The sequence below is a fragment of the Palaemon carinicauda genome, chromosome 21, assembly GCF_036898095.1.
Source record: "Palaemon carinicauda isolate YSFRI2023 chromosome 21, ASM3689809v2, whole genome shotgun sequence".
Taxonomy (NCBI): domain Eukaryota; kingdom Metazoa; phylum Arthropoda; class Malacostraca; order Decapoda; family Palaemonidae; genus Palaemon; species Palaemon carinicauda.
The window spans coordinates 34,873,378-34,890,877 of NC_090745.1; the positions used below are offsets into that span (position 1 = coordinate 34,873,378).

At 43.2% G+C, this 17,500-nt stretch overlaps 1 protein-coding gene across 2 annotated transcripts in view; it reads left to right on the plus strand.

The window, feature by feature from the left end:
- The window catches only part of Cth (Cystathionine gamma-lyase), a 171,699-nt gene that overhangs the window by 150,849 nt on the left and 3,350 nt on the right, over nucleotides 1-17,500 (plus strand). The gene's annotated exons all lie outside the window — the stretch shown is intronic.

Consider the following 17,500-nt stretch of genomic DNA (forward strand, 5'->3'; position numbering starts at 1 on the left):
CTATAGTATGACACATCTGTAAGAAAGCAAACAGTAAATGATTATAATTAACGGATTTTGAGCAAAGCGAAAAATCTATTTTTTGGTGAGAGTGCCATGTCGTCCTGATGGAAGGGTTCCTTTAGGTAGCTTCTAAGGGATATTTGCTACAGTGATACTCCCAGAGAATTAAACCAAAGGTCTCCAGGATTCTAACTCCTGGCGCGAGTATCTAGTAAAGGATATCACATAATGTCAGGAGACGTTTACTAGATACAACACATACCAATCTTCACCCCGAATAAATTTAACTTTGATGAAAGGGGGAAGAGTGGCGAAAGAAGGGGGTGCCGATCTAGGTACCCGGTGGACCTCCTTCCCCATTACTACTACGACACCATTCCTTTTCTTATCGTTAAGCAGAAATGGCCGCAGATAAAGTAATTTTGGGAGGGGTCAGCAAATGGAGGGTCCATCAGGACGACATGGCACTCTCACCCAAAAATAGATTTTTTGCTTTGCTCAAAATCCATTTTTTGGGCTCAGGCTATGTCGTCCTGATGGAAGCATACTAGAGAATTAACTTGAAATTACTATAGCTGTGGGTTTGTGTATGTGCCTTCTACCATGAATGGATTTCCTTATCTGGTCTGCTAGACCTGTATGGGAAATTCCAGTTAACTGTCATTTCCACTAAACCTGAAACTGGTTTAGTGCTTCCTGCCCCCTGCAGGGAAAGTGTCGACATCGACAATAAGGATTCAAGGCTTGAATTTCCGTAGGAACGGAGGGTAAAACTTTAGAGATTACCTTTCACATACCTTGGAAATCTGTATCCAGCATTGAAAACATATCAGTGTCCATATTTTCTCTTGTAGGAAAAATATGTGATTTCATTATTGGAATGATGCCACTAAATGGAGATGTGAAACCAAATCTGACTGACTTGTACAGATTTTGGGAATGCATAAACACTGTGACGCAAGCGTTCACTAGGCACTGGTGTTATTGGTCAGATATGCACCTCTATGGAACAGTGTGTTAAACATCATTGTGATTTGCACTAGAGGGTAAGTGTACCCATGCACCCGATGCACTCGAAAGTCCCAAAGCAGTTCACTGTTCATCGCAGCGCTAGACGACGGGTTCTACCTACCCGCCGCCACCTCAAAATGTTTTATTTCATGTACTTGCTTCGCAAAGTGTTTGTAAAAGACCCTGGATGATGTCCACCCAGTGTATGAGCGGAGTCTTCCAAAGTCCATATGTTGAAAGAAGTTTGACGAAGAAGCAACTTTCCTTGGATCGTGACCTGCGGGTGTACTGTCAGGATCCGCTCTGCAAATAAAGTAGGTGAGCTTTGCTCTCAGTTATCTTAGAGATAGGTTTGATCCTGAGGTTTCGCCTCTGAAGAGCTGTCCTCCCTTGAATTCTAAAGTTCTTCGAAGATAGACCTTAAGACACTCTACAGGGCACAGAGAGATATCTTCCTTCAGTGGGCAGATTCTCCAAGGACCCCACCTCTTCGTGGGTAGCTCATTCTTGGCAAGAAAGGCAGGATCAGGAAAGAGGTTCAGTTCTCCTGTGTCTAGGAACTGAATATGACCTTCGTTTCTAGATAAGACCACTATTTCACTAACTCTAGCCCCTGAGGCTATGGCAAACAGAAAAATGACTTTCTGTGTTAGATCCTTTAGAGTACAATTCTCATTGTTTAGGTTCGAAGCATATTGCAAGACTTTGTCCAAAGACCACGTGATGGGCTTTGGTGGGGTTGCTGGTTTGAGTCTAGCGCATTCTTTTGGGATCTTGTTAAAGATTTCACTACAGAGGTCCACTCCAAAAGTGCACAGAAGAGGTCTAGCCAGGGCCAACATACACGAGGTAATCGTAGAAGAAGCCAGGCCTTGTTCATGTAGGAATATGAAGAAAGCTAGACAGAAATCTATTGATATTTCTGTCGGTTCCCTTGATTTCACAAAGGACACCCATTTCTTCCATGACGATTCATATTGTCTCCTAGTCGAACTTGACTTATACTCTTCGATGAAGTCAACTGTATCCTTTGAGATTCTAAACTTTTTGTTCGCCGCTAGGGCGAGAAAATCATGAGATGTAGGTTGTTGGTTCTCGAGGATGAACCGTAGACAGTCGACTTCTGGACCAGTTGGGATAATGCTGGGTCCGGCAGAGGGAACAGCTTCAGTTTCAGTTCTAGAACTAGAGGGAATCAATTGCTTTTGGGCCACTTGGGGGCCACTACTGCTGCTGTCCTTCTGAAGGATCTTAGCTTGTCGAGGACTCTTAGCAGGAAGATGGTTGGTGGAAACAGGTAAATATGATTCCACCTGTTCCGGTCGAGGGACATGGTGTCCATCGCCTCTGCTTGAGTGTCCATCTAAGGGACTACATAACGAGGTAGTTTCTTGTTGTCGCTCGTTGCGAAGAGGTCGGTCTGCAGTTCCGGGACTTTTTCCGAGGTGAAGGAGAATGGGTCTGCGTCTAGGGACCATTCTGTCTCTCTGGGCTTTCGCTTGTATAGAGCATCCGCCGTCACATTCCGGAACCCTTGTAGGTGAACTGCTGATAGATGCCATCCCATCTTCCTTGTCAGGTGGAAGGTGACTAACAACACATGGTCGATGTGAGACGATCTCAAGCCTTGTCGATTTAGACATTTTAGTATCACTTCGTTGTTCAGGGCCAATCTGATGTGGATTGTTCTGCGAGGGGATAGTCTCTTCAATGTCAGGAAAACTGCCAGAGCTTCCAAAACGTTGATATGAAAAGTTTTGAACTGGTGCGTTCAATTCCCTTGCACTTTTCTCTTGTGAGAATCGCCTCCCTATCCTTTTGAGGAGGAGTCCGTGTGTACCTCCACTGATGGTTGTGGTGGTTGCAGAGGAATTGTTCGTGCTAGGCTCTTGGCTGTTGACCACGGCTTTAACTGTGTGCGCAACAGGGTCAGGGTCAACCTTGGTTGATCTCTTCGAGCGTTTGATGTGTATCTTGTCCACACTCCTGGCGCATCTTTTAGACGTGCTTTTAGTACCGGGTCTGTAACTGCCGCAAACTGGAGAGAGTCCAATACTCATTCCTGTTGGCATCTTGAAATCCTCTTGTGTCGGATTAGTCTCTTGACAGACCCCTCTATCTCTCTCCTCCTCTTGGATGGAATGGAGAGGTGGTGTGACTTTAAGTCCCATTGGATTCCTAGCCATTGGAACTTCTGAGCTGGAGGAAGGCGAGACTTCTTGTGATTGATGATGAGGCCCAGGTGTTCCAGGAACTGGATCACCTTGTTGGCTGCGTGCAGACAAGTAGTCTTGGATGCTGCCCATACCAGTCAATCGTCTAGATATGTTAGTACTTGAACTCCTTCGGAGTGTAGCTGCTGGATGATTGTGTCAGCTAGCTTCGTGAATATCCTTGGGGCTGTATTCAGTCCAAAGGGCATTGTTCTGAAGACACACTTCTTCTGTAGCATGAATCCTAGGTAAGAGGAGAAAACGCGACTCAATAGAAGATGCCAGTTAGCATCTGTTGGGTCTATTGAGACTGTGTCTGCTCCTTTTGGTAGAAGGGTCCTTATGTGTTGTCAAGTAAGCATCCGGAACTTGTTCTCGATGAACTTGTTGAGTAGAGACAAGTCTAGAACGACTCTTAGTTTGTCTGAGTCTTTCTTGGGAACACAAAACAACCTTCCCTGGAATTTGATGGACTTCGCTTTCCTTATTACCTTCGTGTTCAAGAGCTCTGAGGTATATTCTTCTAACGAGGGGGTGGAGTGTTGGAAGAATTTTGGAAAACGGAGTGGAGTTCTGTTCCATTTCCACCCGACTCCATTCGTTAATAGGCTGTGGGCCCAGGGATCGAAGGTCCAGCGATCCCGTAAGTGATATGGTCTGCCTCCTACCTGGAACCCCTCGTGTGGATTTGTTTTCGTGACCACGTCCTACTCGCCCCTAGGAAGAGTCACCTCCGGGCGAATTTCTCTTAGGGCCATTTCCTTTCTGACTAAGGCGAAAGGAAGTCAACTGCCTCTCAAGGTTGTGGTTAAACATTGGCGACTGGACTACCGGTTGTTGAGGAACCATCTGGAGAGTGGTCTGAAGCATTGTGGTTATAGTCACGGCAGAAAATTGTGCAGGTCTGCGTGGTCTCCTTGCCTTTATATTCTTAGTCTGGGGACCTCCGTCCGAGGAAGATTTCCTCTTTGAGCTCATGCCCCACTTTTGGAGAAGTTCCCAGTTCTCCGTGGTTGCTCTGGCTATGATCTCTTGGATCAATTCCTGTGGGAAAAGGTTTTTACCCCAGATGTTCGGGGTAATCAGTTTCCTTGGTTCGTGTCTTATGGTCACTGAGGCCCAAACGAACTCTCTGCAGGCTCTCCTCGCTCTGAGGAAAGCATATAAGTCTTTCACAAGGGTACCCATGTGGGACTTAACCAGGAAAATTATAATTTCTTGGGCGTTCTGTAGACCTGTACTCATTTCCAGGCAGTTCTGATGAGAAAGGGAGGCCGCAAGTCTCTTCTTCGTCTCCTGTTCCCTCCTCAGAAGATGGTCTGGCAACTTCGGAAGTTTCTCATTGAACTGCTGGACTGCTATTTCTAGATCCAACTTAGAGATGGAGAAGGTTAGGGGGACATCCTTCCACTTCTCCTCGCAGGTAGGCAGTGCTAGAGAGAATGGTTTGCATTCCTCTAGGGTTGGGCAGGGTTTGCCCTTGTCGACTGCCTTGACGGCAAAGTCTAGTGCTTTCTCCGAAAAAGGGAAAGAGATGGAGGAAGGAACAAGAAAAGTGGGATGTCTCTTGCTCAGTGCTGAGACTTTGGAGCTGGTGTACCCGGCTCCTTTCAAGGTTTTCAGGAGGATGGCTTGCGCCTTGTCATGCTCGAAGACAATGACCTCTTTGGGTACTGTTTCCTCATGGTTTGCATGGTCATCCCGCAGTCTCACATAACATTCTGGGTAAGCTGAAAAGTTAGGCCAGAAGTCAAGATCTTCAATCAGTTTGATCCCCAACTCGAGACGAATAGTTTCCCATTCATCATGGGCATATGCCCCACATAACTGCAGGAGTTGGTTTCGGAGCAGTGAGAGAGATTCAACACCTTAAGGGGCTTCTTAGAGGAGCCCTTGGTAGGTCCGGGGCAGTCCGTCCTCTCTTGCAATAGTATCTGTTACTGTCTGAGTGATTCTCTCATCGTTTCTTGTACCTTTTGGAACAACTGTATCATCCGTTGAATTGAAGTGAGGATCTCTTCTTTCTTTACGGCATGTGCCATTGGTTGTGGAGTTGGGATTGAAGAGGTTGACGGCATAGGGTGGTATGCCGTCACGGCAAACTGAGGGTCTCCCGTTGCCGTTAAAAGGGATCCTTCTTCCTCCGCTTGTGGATGTTCCACGTCTTCTTCGGGGCCTACTTGTAGTAGGTCCTTCTCAGTGTCAATGGACACTTCTGATGTCCTTTCCTGGTGGATGTCCATGTCTCCCAGTGCCTTGTCTATGTCCGTGTCGATCATTAGTTGTATGAGGGAAGCCTGTACCTGTTCCTGGGGCACCACCATGTTTGGTAGAGCCTTGGGGAACAGTAGAAACCTTAGGGAGTCGTCGGGTAAGTACAGTTCCTGAAAATTCTTTTGGAATCTACTTACCCATTTGCGAAGGGTCTCCCTCGCTATATCTCTAGTCTCTATGTTGACTGAGGGAGCTTCTCCAAAGCCGTTGGCCAGCAGGGTCGAACAGGTGGGGCAACCCTTCGGGTCCCAATACTTGAGGACTCCTGGCACGATGCAGCAGGGGGCATGAGTCCTGTACTTTGTGTGGCCACAAAAGTCTTTGCCTTTGTGGTTGCAGGCTAAGGCTGCACACTTCTCCATTGGCTCCTCCTGTAAAGGAAAAGGGGGCCCAATGAGTATATAATTTATTATATCAGTGATATAAAAGCATACAATTTTTATCAACAATAGTAATTACTACCGTTTATGGTAGCTTAGGATAGTAACCTTGAAAGAAAGTAGAAAAGACACATATCTGTGTTTCCCCACCCAGGCCATTGCTGAGACCTCCGTCAGTAATTAATATTTAGTTTCCCTGATAGGGAGAATACAAGGTAGGAGTTAACTCTATGGACTAGAGTTAGGGTTAGTAAGTGATATACTAACATTATCTACCTGTAGTATGTATTAACACTGATCGGTGATTTTTTAAGGTCCTGATGATCGATAAAAACCATCTGGTGTTGAGGGAGTACTCAGCCTCAACACAAAATCATGATCCCAACAATGGACTACGACAGGAAACGCAGAGTATGTTAGAAAATATGTGTACTACTGTATAGTTGTATACTGTAGTTAGCCGGCGCACTGCCGTGGTTAGGTTAGTACCTGGTGGCACTAACTGATAGAGAGAGGAAACATTGAGGAAAGAGAGATTCCTATTATTATGGTTAACATAACTATTACAAGTGTAGGAGGACTATCAGGTCGCCTACTCTGTCCTTGCTCGTATGAGAATTCCAATGGAAGGGATAAGAATCTGTCTGATTCTGGCTTCCACCCATCCACAAAAGGGCTGCCCCGGCAACAATTGTGTATGGCAGTCCAAGGGAGGGCTGAGGACTTCTCAATCTTCCCCCAATGATATTCACTTCCTGTGAAGGAAGGGAGAAAGGGGGAAGTTGGCTGAGGCGTCTGAACTAACTGCCGCCAGCAGGGTACCAGCCGGTAACGCAGTCAACCTAGCAAGCCAGGATGAAAGAGAATTGTGATGGCTATGACGTCACTAAAGGGTGAAAGAGAATTGTGATGGCTATGACGTCACTAAAGGACAAAAAGGGGAAGGGTAAGGGTCTTTTATTTCACAGAGATGAAAGGAGGCGGTAGGTATGCCGCCTACCTACAAAAGTGAACTGAGGAAGCATGGCTTCCGGTGCTAACGACGTCATTGGCGGCAGAAGAAACATGGTTCCTTTGCTGGCAACATCGTCAGCAGCAAGACAAGGGCACCCTGAGTTCGTCACTATCTAAATCAAAGCCAGAGCTCACCAGCAATGAAGAAGACAGTGGTTGCCGCCTGTAGCGGCGGCGGCACTCAGGGAGGGAGTAAGGGTTTAGCCTCTTTTCTCAGAGAGAATGTATATCATACCTTATCCATAGATTCTAGAGAATGTAAGTTTTCATCCAAATCAATGAGGAATGATAGGGTGAGGTTAAACTTTATGATCAGTAATGTCACATAATAGGAAGAGGAATAAAATTCATGTATGAAAGATCACCACTTGTATAATTTGCCTAAATAGCTAACATTATAGCTTGATACCGGGAAATGTTGCCCACTGACTAACTAAAATGCAATAGTAATGGGCAACTGCAGTCGTAAAATGGCTGCCTCCGGTCTGGGCAAGGCTCTCCTAAACACACATAAATTATCGAAATTTAACTGTGAAAAGGGAGACTAAAATTATACACAGGAAAGAATTAATACTCAACTTTCCAAAGGATGAAAATGCTGGAGATTGCATTATGAATGTTCCAAAAACTTGTAACACAACACCGGGTTAACGGGAGGACAACTCGCTTAGAGAGCTACAAGAAAACGAAAGGTGTCGTAGTAGTAATGGGGAAGAAGGTCCACCGGGTACCTAGATCGGCACCCCCTTCTTTCGCCACTCCTCCCCCTTTCATCAAAGAGTTAAATCCATTCGGGGTGAAGATTGCTATGTGTCGTATCTGGTATACGTCCCCTGATATTATGCGATATCCTTTACTGGATACTCGCGCCAGGAGTTAGAATCCTGGAGACCTTCGGTTTAATTCTCTGGGAGTATCATTGTAGCAAATATCCCTTAGAAGGCTACCTAAAGAAACCCTTCCATCAGGACGACATGGCCTGAGACCAAAAAATGCACTGTACATTGTATAAGTAAGATGTAAACCCAAAAGTTACTTCTATAACATAATATATACCATACCTGTACAGCTCACCCAAGTAGTAAACTATGTCACAAAAGCAATTTCAGCAAACAAAAATGGAAGCCTATCCTGTTAAATATTGGTGCTCTCATAACTGACAGCATATTGTCATGCAAATCAGTTAATAGGAAACAAGAGTCCAATTTCTATATCACCTACAAAAACAAATTTTACGAAATTAGATAAATCTTCCCAGCCAAAATGGTCAAGTTCTTGTAAAGGCATGTAGAATGGTAAGTAACATTTAGTCTGTATCACTGAGATAATAGTGTTTTGACATATTACTTACTTTAGGGGCTGCGTTTCTTGTCTTATACAGCAGGGTAACTCTACTCTCTACAGGACCTTCACAGTCATTGTATGATGTTCGTTCCAAAGCTTTCAACATTTCACACTGCATACTGCTCATTTATAGTCAAATTCCCACTATCAAAGCACTTGGAGAACAAGAAAGTCTTCAATTTTCTCTTGAAAGCCTTATTATCTTCAGTCTTTTGAATGCGTAGTGGGAGCTTACTGTATATTCTCGGGGCCGCATATTTAAAGGCTCCAAAGCTTACAGTAGACACATATCGAGGTTCCAATAATTTGAAGCCATCTGTAACTATTCTCGTGTCAACACGATTTGTTGGCTGCACAATATGTAGCAATTCTCTTAGATACTTTGGACGTCCAGTTTTGATAACTTGATGGGTTATTGTAAATATTTTAAACTCAATTCTCGCTTTAAGAGGCAGCCAGTGTAAATCAATTTGTGTAGGAGTGATCCTCTCTTGGGGGTGGCACATCTTTTATCAGTCTTGCTCATCTATTTATTATGTTTTGTAATTTCTTAAGTTGCACTTTTGGTAAATTGTAGTAGATGGGGGTAAAGTAGTCAATCCTGGTAATAACACAGTTTATCACAAGTTTTGTTAGGGAATGTTCCACTAGCTACTACTTTTTAAAAGCAATGTTTCTAAGATGATAGCCAGCAGTTTTTACTACATTATTTATTTGGGCATTGAAAGACAAGTTACAGTTAAGAGATACGCCTAGATCACGAACTTTACTAGATGTCGGGGCAGAGTTGTTATTTATGTTTATTTGAATATCACCCAAGTTTCTTATGCTGTTTTTTTCTTAGATGTCGGGGCAGAGTTGTTATTTATGTTTATTTGAATATCACCCAAGTTTCTTATGCTGTTTTTTTCTTTCCTACCACCATAAACTCAGTTCCATTTTCATTTAACTTTAGTAGTTTAATTGTCATCCATTCCGGAACACTGGGAAGAATTCGGTTTTGAGTGTCATTAGTGTTGTCGATATCATTTATGGAGAAGAAAAAACTGTATCATATGCTCATATGCAAATAGTTTGAACTTCACTCCATGCTATTGTAGTATTTTCGACAGACCAATAGTATAAATACAGAATAATAATGGGCCCAGTACACTCTCTTGAGGTATCTCTCTGTTTAAAGGTTGAATAAAAGTTTCCAATTTGCACATAGTAATTTCTGTCAACCAAGTAGTCTTTTAGGTATTCAAAAGCTTGATCTTCAATAGAGATGGACCATAGATCATTTAGTAGCAGTTCATGCACAACTATCAAGAGCAACACTAAGATCAAGTAATATTGAAATATATACATATATTTTTATCATTTCCAGCATATCATTTATAACAGAACAGATAGCTGTCGCCATAGAGTATAATTTACTGTAAGCAGACTGGTTGTCTTCTATTTCTTCTAATTAACTAATCAGTTGTTCAAGAATTGCATATTCTAGCAGTTTTGAAATAAAGGATAGATTCAGAATCGGCGTGACTATAGGCATTTTCTCAGATTTAGGAAACTTACTCATCAATGCTTGTATTTGCATTCTCGTAATTATATCAGCTTTACTAGGAAAGTTTCTTCTCCCGTACTTTTATATATTGGCATTGGATCGATAGCACAGTTTGTTTTCTTTGCCATCTTGATAATCCTGGTGACATTGTTGTGTCATAATCTCGTTAATTTTACCTGTGTATCTGGTGTAGCACTAATCTGATGTTGAATATTTGTAAATGACCTAATTATGTATTCTATTCTGTTTTTATAGAATACTAGAAAATAATTTGCTATTTCTGGTCACTGTACCCCTCTGGTAGTCTTTTTTTTTTCATTTTCATTTCCAATTATACCAATTAGGAGACTATATAACTTGTCTGTTGCTGCTTCGCGGGTCTTTCTCTTATAGTATTCGTTTTTTTTTCTTCTTATTAGTTAATTATATTGGGCCATTGCAGTTTTGTATTCTACCCGTGTACTTCCAGCTTTTAACCGATTCCACTTTATTTATTTACGTCTTTTTTCCCTCTTTTTCACTAAAAGTCGGTATCATATTCACTTTTACTCACCTTATTGTATATGGTCATTAGCCAGTCAACACACACAGCGCACAACAAACGTTGGTTATTATCATTGCAGTGAATACAGATAGCATCATTTCTTTTCTTTATAACTTCTTCAATAAATATGGAAATAGACAAGTTTGATGTAAGTCTAATGTTTATTTACTTCATCACTGCGTGTTTCTGTAGAGGTAGTATAACATAATAAGTTTGTGCACTGGAGAGGTTGTGCACTTCTCTTCTACATTTATATCAGATACAATGTTATTCATTCCATCACTTAAAACTAGGTCTAACATATGCCCAGTCAAACTAGTTTCACAGTCAATATTATTTGACAATTGATATGATTTCAATAAATCACTAAATGTTAAAACATCAAGATTTAATGTGTCATCCATCCAAAGATTGGAGTCTCCACAAATAACTAATTCAAATTTTTTGCATGATAATCATCTTTTTCTGGGTTCAAGTGATATTCCAAGAGAATTAACCTTTAGGTCTCCAGAATTCTAACTGCTGGCGCGAATATCCTTAAAATTTCCCTTAAGGATATCACATAATATCAGGGGATGTATATCTTGATACGACACATAGCAATCTTCACCCTGAATAACGTTTTCGTTTCGAGGGGAAGAGTTCAGCATACTACTCACTCACCTGGAAATAATAATACAGTAGTTAGATGATGATATTAAATTACAGCCTCGTAGCTTACTTGTCTTATGAGTTGAATGAGTTATAATCATAGACAGACTTCTTAAAAGAATACATTTTAATGATTTCTTGTGAATACATTGCTCTGTGACAGCTAACTCCCAAGTGTGTGTGGAGTGTCATAAATAATCTGACAAACTAAACATTGCCAAACACCGAAAGAGCATTGCTCTCAAAAGACTTAAATCCTACTCCAGTATAAAACTATAAAGAATCACATCCTATGTTTGAGGTAATTAATAAATGGTTGAATCCTAATATCAAAATAAATAATTTCACTTATATACAAAGCATAACATGTTTTATCCATATGTGGCAATGTTGTGCAATACCTGTAACACTTGAAGTAATACAGTACATTAATACAATAATACATAACAATTAATTGCAGAGCCTCCCAAACTTCATCATCCGCGTGATCTACTGGTACCGGAAGGAGTTGAACCGTCAGTAATTGGTGACTAAACACAGTGGTCACATTGGCCTTGGGAAAGAGGTGGTCTTTCAGTTCCAGAGAAGGGAGATAAGGGGCACCTTGTTGAAAGCTCTTCTGGAAGCCTCTAACCCAATAACGGAGCATCTTGCATGTCCAAGGAGACATCGGTGGCGGGAAAGCCGGTGTGAAGGAGGTCTGTGCAAACTTGACAGCTAGTAGGTTCCCAGATTGCAACGGATCCCTTCGAAACCTGACAGTCCACTTTTTTCCGGCAGGTCTTGTGGCCACAGGTCAACTTGACCCGCCTGGTACCGGTGACTATTGATCACTCCATTTTATCAGCAACCTGTAAAGAAGAAAACATTTTAATGAGTACACATCATTAAAAAATATTTCTTCTTAAGATTAATCAGATAATGTTTTAAGATTAATCCTAACCTAAATAGACCTACCAGCTAATAAAGACTCATGCCAAACAACTCCGAAATCATTTGAGATTTATGAAACAGACTATCAAAGACAGCGTAGTAGAAATATGGAGGAAAGGTTCACATCGAAGGAACACCAGGACCTCCAGAGTCGATCTGTTGGACAACCTAAGAAGCTAAGCTCACTTATCATACTGCCTAAGCCAGTAACAACTGCCCCTGAAGCGGCAGTAGCTGGGTTAAGGCGGCATCTATTTTTAGCAGCCAAGATAAAAACTGACCTGTCAATACCCCAGGCATGTCGACACAAAGCATTAAAGGCATTCTCACGTTGACAGGAAGAGAGTGGACAATCCCATAGGGAAGGGTCCACACTTGGGAAAGAGGTACAGGAATGAAAGGCAGCTAATAAGGGAACCTGCCAAGACTTGATAATTATCATTAACTTATGAAAAGAGGGGTGTTTAGCCCGTATGATAGTGAGAGCCGTGCAAGACGGCCAGGATGATAAGAATTGAAAAGTCAAAGGATGTCCTGACAACCAGGTGGGATCCAATCGACCAACTTCAGAGGACAATGTTCCTCAGATATGGAAGAGGATAGGAAAGAGCAGATGACCAATTTAAGGCAGCAGAGGGAATGTCCTATAGCCAACACACAGCCAAGGCTAGAAGGACTCAAGTTGACAAGACTGTAAGCAGAGGCAGAAGGCAACATTTCTGCCAAGATAGGCTAATCTAGCAAAGGAGTTAAGACTCCGCAGCAAGAGGAACATAGCACAGGATAGGAAGCAACTGACATAGAACAGGCAACTGCCAAGGGAGCAGAGGAAAACCCCAAGGGGCACCAAATCTGTGCCTAAGTAGGGTTAGGCCATAGGGAGAACTGTTTAGGCAAGCCTAGCCTACCTAGTGGGTGAGGAAAAAACTCAAAAGCTATGGTAAGATGACCAGGCAAGAGGTGCTGTAGTTCCCAGGACAGTCAGGTTATGGCCTAAACAGGAAGGGGAAGAGGCAGAGAACACACCCAAGGGTGGTCTCTAAGGCGGCAGAGAGATTTAGTCCAGGGAAGGAAAAAATCTTGCCCATCCAGGTCCAGGATAGATAGCCTACAAGCTATCATGTCCAAGCATGGCGACAAAGAGCACTTTAGCCATCATGGGACTAGACAGGGATGGGAACAAAGTTCCACAGCTGGTAGACACACGACACACTAGCAGGCACAAGGGAAAAGAAAAAGGGTGGGAATGGAAGACTCAGAAATTGGTAAGATAGCATGAAAGGAAGGCCTAACTGACACATTAGAACAGGGGTAGTGTTCTAAGGGGTCTGCAGTTATAGGGTACAGAGGACAAGTCCTCAAAATCAGGTATAGCCTACCAAAGACTAAGAGGGAAGCCTAAGAATGGGTAAGGCGGCACAAGGGGGTCTACCTGTCAGTATTAGAACGGGGGGTGGGGGTAATGCGTTCCAATTGGTAAACAAGAAGTAGACGTAGAGAACAAGTCCCCAAGACCTGTGCTGCCTTGCCAAACATATAGGCTAAGTGGAAAGGGAAAATAGTCACCCTACAACACCTGTAAAACATTATCCAACTCCCAGAAAGACCTTTAGGACCGCAGCTCCCCGCTGGGACGAGTCAACGGCATGGGAGGATTGGGAGCCTTACAAAACCAGAAAGGTTAGGTGAAAGAAGGGGATGGTGCACAAGTGAAAATTTACCAAGCATGGCCGCCGACCAGGGTCCAGCTAGCCTAAGTCAATGCTGATAAAAGACACACTAGAAACACCATAAAAAAAGGGGTAGAATGCCCATAATCATACCACACTTTAAAAGAATAACGTAAGACGTATTCCTACAATAATAGGACTAAACCAAGCATTTGTGAACGATTTGGAAACATGATGCAATACCGCCGATGGCATGCCTGCCACAGAACAATAAAAGCGTGCAAATTAAAAAAAGAAAAAAAAAAGTGGAGACATGTAATTCTCCAGCACACAAGAAAAGGGTACTCAACTTAGTCGATGAGGAAGAAGCTGAAGCATCCTTGATCGTATATCACTCAAAAAGCTAAGAAAAGAGGCAGGAAAAACAGTGCTAAGGAAGTCATTTTACTATTATAAAGAACTCACATTTGTATGGCTATGAAAGATACAATTGTTCTGACACTAAACAAACCCTCGCTATTTATAGGGAATATTACTTTTGGTGTAGGTGAAAGACAAGCCATAAGATTATAGTGCGGAATAATCACCCCAACTGCTAGTTAGCGGCAGGCAGCCCGGGGGTAACTGGCTACCCTGCTAACTCTCACACATGAGCTGAGCACCCTCTTTGCTTTTGGCTCAGCAGAGTGTGGACATTGCTGCTCTCTCCCGGATTAACCTGACTTGCCATTTGTCAACAATAATTAATTTTGTTTTTTCTTTCTCTTTTCAAAGTGTGTGTTTCCCTTTGGATCGGCCTCATGCGCACGCACCTCTCTGGTCCCAAAGGCCGGGGTATGGTATTTTCATGCCTGCTCTTGAGATGGACTCTCACCTACTGTGTCCGTTTTGCCGGGGCCAACGATGTAACCAGGACAACACTTGCTCTGATTATTGGGAGTGGTCTGCCTCCCATTGGGAGAGGTTTGGGCTCAGGAAAAAGAAGAAATCTAAGCGAGACTCATCTTCTTTGTGGTCTTCCTCGAAGTCGAAGAAATCGCGGACTTCTTTGACCCCCCGATCTATTCCCGAAGCTGCTCCTTCGCCGGTCCTCTCTGGGGAATGGCCAAGTAGCAGTGCAGCCTTACTAACCCCAGGTTAACCTTATTGTTCGGAGGATTTTACCGTTTCTCCTACGTATTCAGTTCTGCCCCTTCCCCCGGGGAATGCTTGCTCATTTTCTGACTTATTACAGATGTGGCCATTGCTGGGTCCAGGCAAGAGGAATGTGCTTGCAGACAGTCTGAGTAGAGCGACTCAGATAGTGGGCACTGAGTGGTCTTTGAATCAACTAGTAGCCAATAAAGTCCCGACTTTGCGGTGTTTCCCGACTGTGAACCTGTTCATGATATCCCTTAACTTCATGCTCCCGCATTACTGCTCCCCAGTCCCGGACCCCCACACTCTATGGCAAGATGCATTCCAACAATGGTGGGACAATATAGATGTTTATGCATTTCCCCCATTCTGTCCGATGAGTAAAGTCCTCAAGCATGTGAGAATACGAGAGAACATATCAATGACTCTAATAGTTCTGCTATTGCATCATGCAGATTGGTTCCCAGACCTTCTGCAGCTCCTGACAGAGCTTCCAAGGGAACTTCCTCCACAACACGATCTTCTCAAACAACCACATGCCAGCATCTTCCACAGAGCTGTAGCTTCACTTGGGCTTCACGCCTGGAGACTGGCAGATTCTCCTCACTCAGAGAAGCTTTTTGCAATGGAAAGGATATCTGGACACCTCGGACAATCTTCAGCGACAGTCTACCAGGCTAAGTGGTCTGTTTTCTGTGGTTGGTGTCATGGCAGGGCATCACTCCCCTTGATGCCTCTATTCCAGTATACATTCGGGAAGAAATGCTCCTCCGGTTTCGGCGGTCATTTCCTTGAGTCTCCTTTAAACAGAAGGTAGTAGATATTTCCATCATGTTGGAACTTTCTCACCTCATTCGATGTTATGAGATTATTTGTCCCCAGTCAGAAGTTAGACCTCCTATTTGGAACGTGGTCTGGGTCCTTCAGTCTCTGAAGGGTCCTCCCTACCAACCATTACTCCAGGCATCAGATTGCCACCTTAGTCTGTTCCTACTTGCTTTGGCTTCAGCCAAAACAGTCAGCAAGCTGCATGGTCTATCATATGACATCTCTCATTCAAGGGGATGGGGAGAGGCATTACGTGCTCCACTTCATTCCTGAGTTTATTGCTAAAACTCAAAATCTGGGGGTAGTAGATACTAGATTCAGGCCCTTTAGGAGCAAGAGTCTTCTTTCTATACCCGAATATCCAGACTAACTGGTACTTTGCCCTGTGAGGAGTCTGAGGTGTTACTTGAAAAGAACAGCAGCAGCCTGCTCCCATGTGTCACTCTAATTGTCAGCACGGGGAAGGTCAAGAGGAGAGTCGCAAAGAACACCATCTCGTCATGGATTTGCAAGTTCATTGACCTTGCACTTAATGTTGACCTTCCTCCACTACGAAAACCCAGAGCTCATGATGTCAGGGGCATTGCAATGTCTCTAGCATTAAAAAATACCACTCTGTGACGCAGGTACTGTAAGGGGGCGTATGGAAGAGACAGACTAACTTCACTGCCCACTACCTGCAAGATGTAACCCACAGGAACATGGAAACATTTTCATTGGTCTTGTGGTGGCTGTACCACAAGTTGTCAACACCCAAAGCTCCTTGATGGACAAGTAGTGGAGCGTTGAGGGCTGAGGTTACCAAGGTAGGTCTGGGGTGAATGATTTAGAATGACTGGCTTCTTTCTTTCCTTTACTTTTCCTTCTCAGGGAAAATCAGCACCATAGTACTCAGCAAAGCTGACCTCATCTCTCTGCAGCTAAGATCCATTACCCCTTTGTAACCTAGTATACAAATAATATTTGTTTCGTCCCCAATACTTCGAGGAAGGTGAGATTGGGTATAGACTTAGTACTCTCAGGTTTCTATGACTCGATCCTATTACCAAACTAGCCACATTGCTAGTATCGCCTACACACAGCTGCGCAGGCCGCTATCGTGTAGAGCACGACAATTTTAGTGAGGTGCAGGGTTCCTACTGCCTACGATCTATATCATAGAGGAGAGAAACCCGGGTCAAATGCCAAGAGCCAGTTGGCATGAACTTCCTCCCTCCCAACAGGCGAGTCATCCCCTATAAATAGTGAGGGTTTGTATAGAGTGATAGAACAATTGACAAATTTGTAAATAATTTGTATTTTTCCTAACAATACAAACCTGTAGCTATTTATAAAAATTGGTCCCACTAGAAAGTATTGCCTGCAAGCAAAGTGGGTGCTCAGCCCAGGTGTGTGAGTGAGCAGGGTAGCCAGCTACCCCCCACCCCTTCCAGCTGTTGGGGTGGGTATTCCTCGCTAAAACCTTATGGGCCATCTTCCAGCTATGCCAAAAGTAATATCCCCTATGAATTGTTCCAGGTTTGTATCATTGGAAAAATACAAATTACTTCCAAATTCGTCATATCTCATTTAGAATGTTATTTTACCTCCACCTTAGATACAGTATTCTGCAGTGCAATCACAAATGTCTGAGAGTTAGGGTAGGAAAATTAAAGGTTATGCTTCTTGATTTCAATCTAGGCAATCATCCTTTTAATCCTCGATATTATTTTTCAATTTTTTACTCCTCTCCTGTTGGAGATTCTTCTCTGGTAGGTATGGCTATTATAGTTCACAAATCTTTGTATCTTTTTTTCTTAAATTTGAAAACATGTTTTGTATTAGGCTGCCAATTGGGTTTTAGACAAACTGTTGACCATCTGCTTCTTGTACCTTCCTGCCAAGTGTACCTTCAGTGAAAATATTCAAAATTTTATAAGTCACCTTCCAACTCCATTCCTACTACTCAT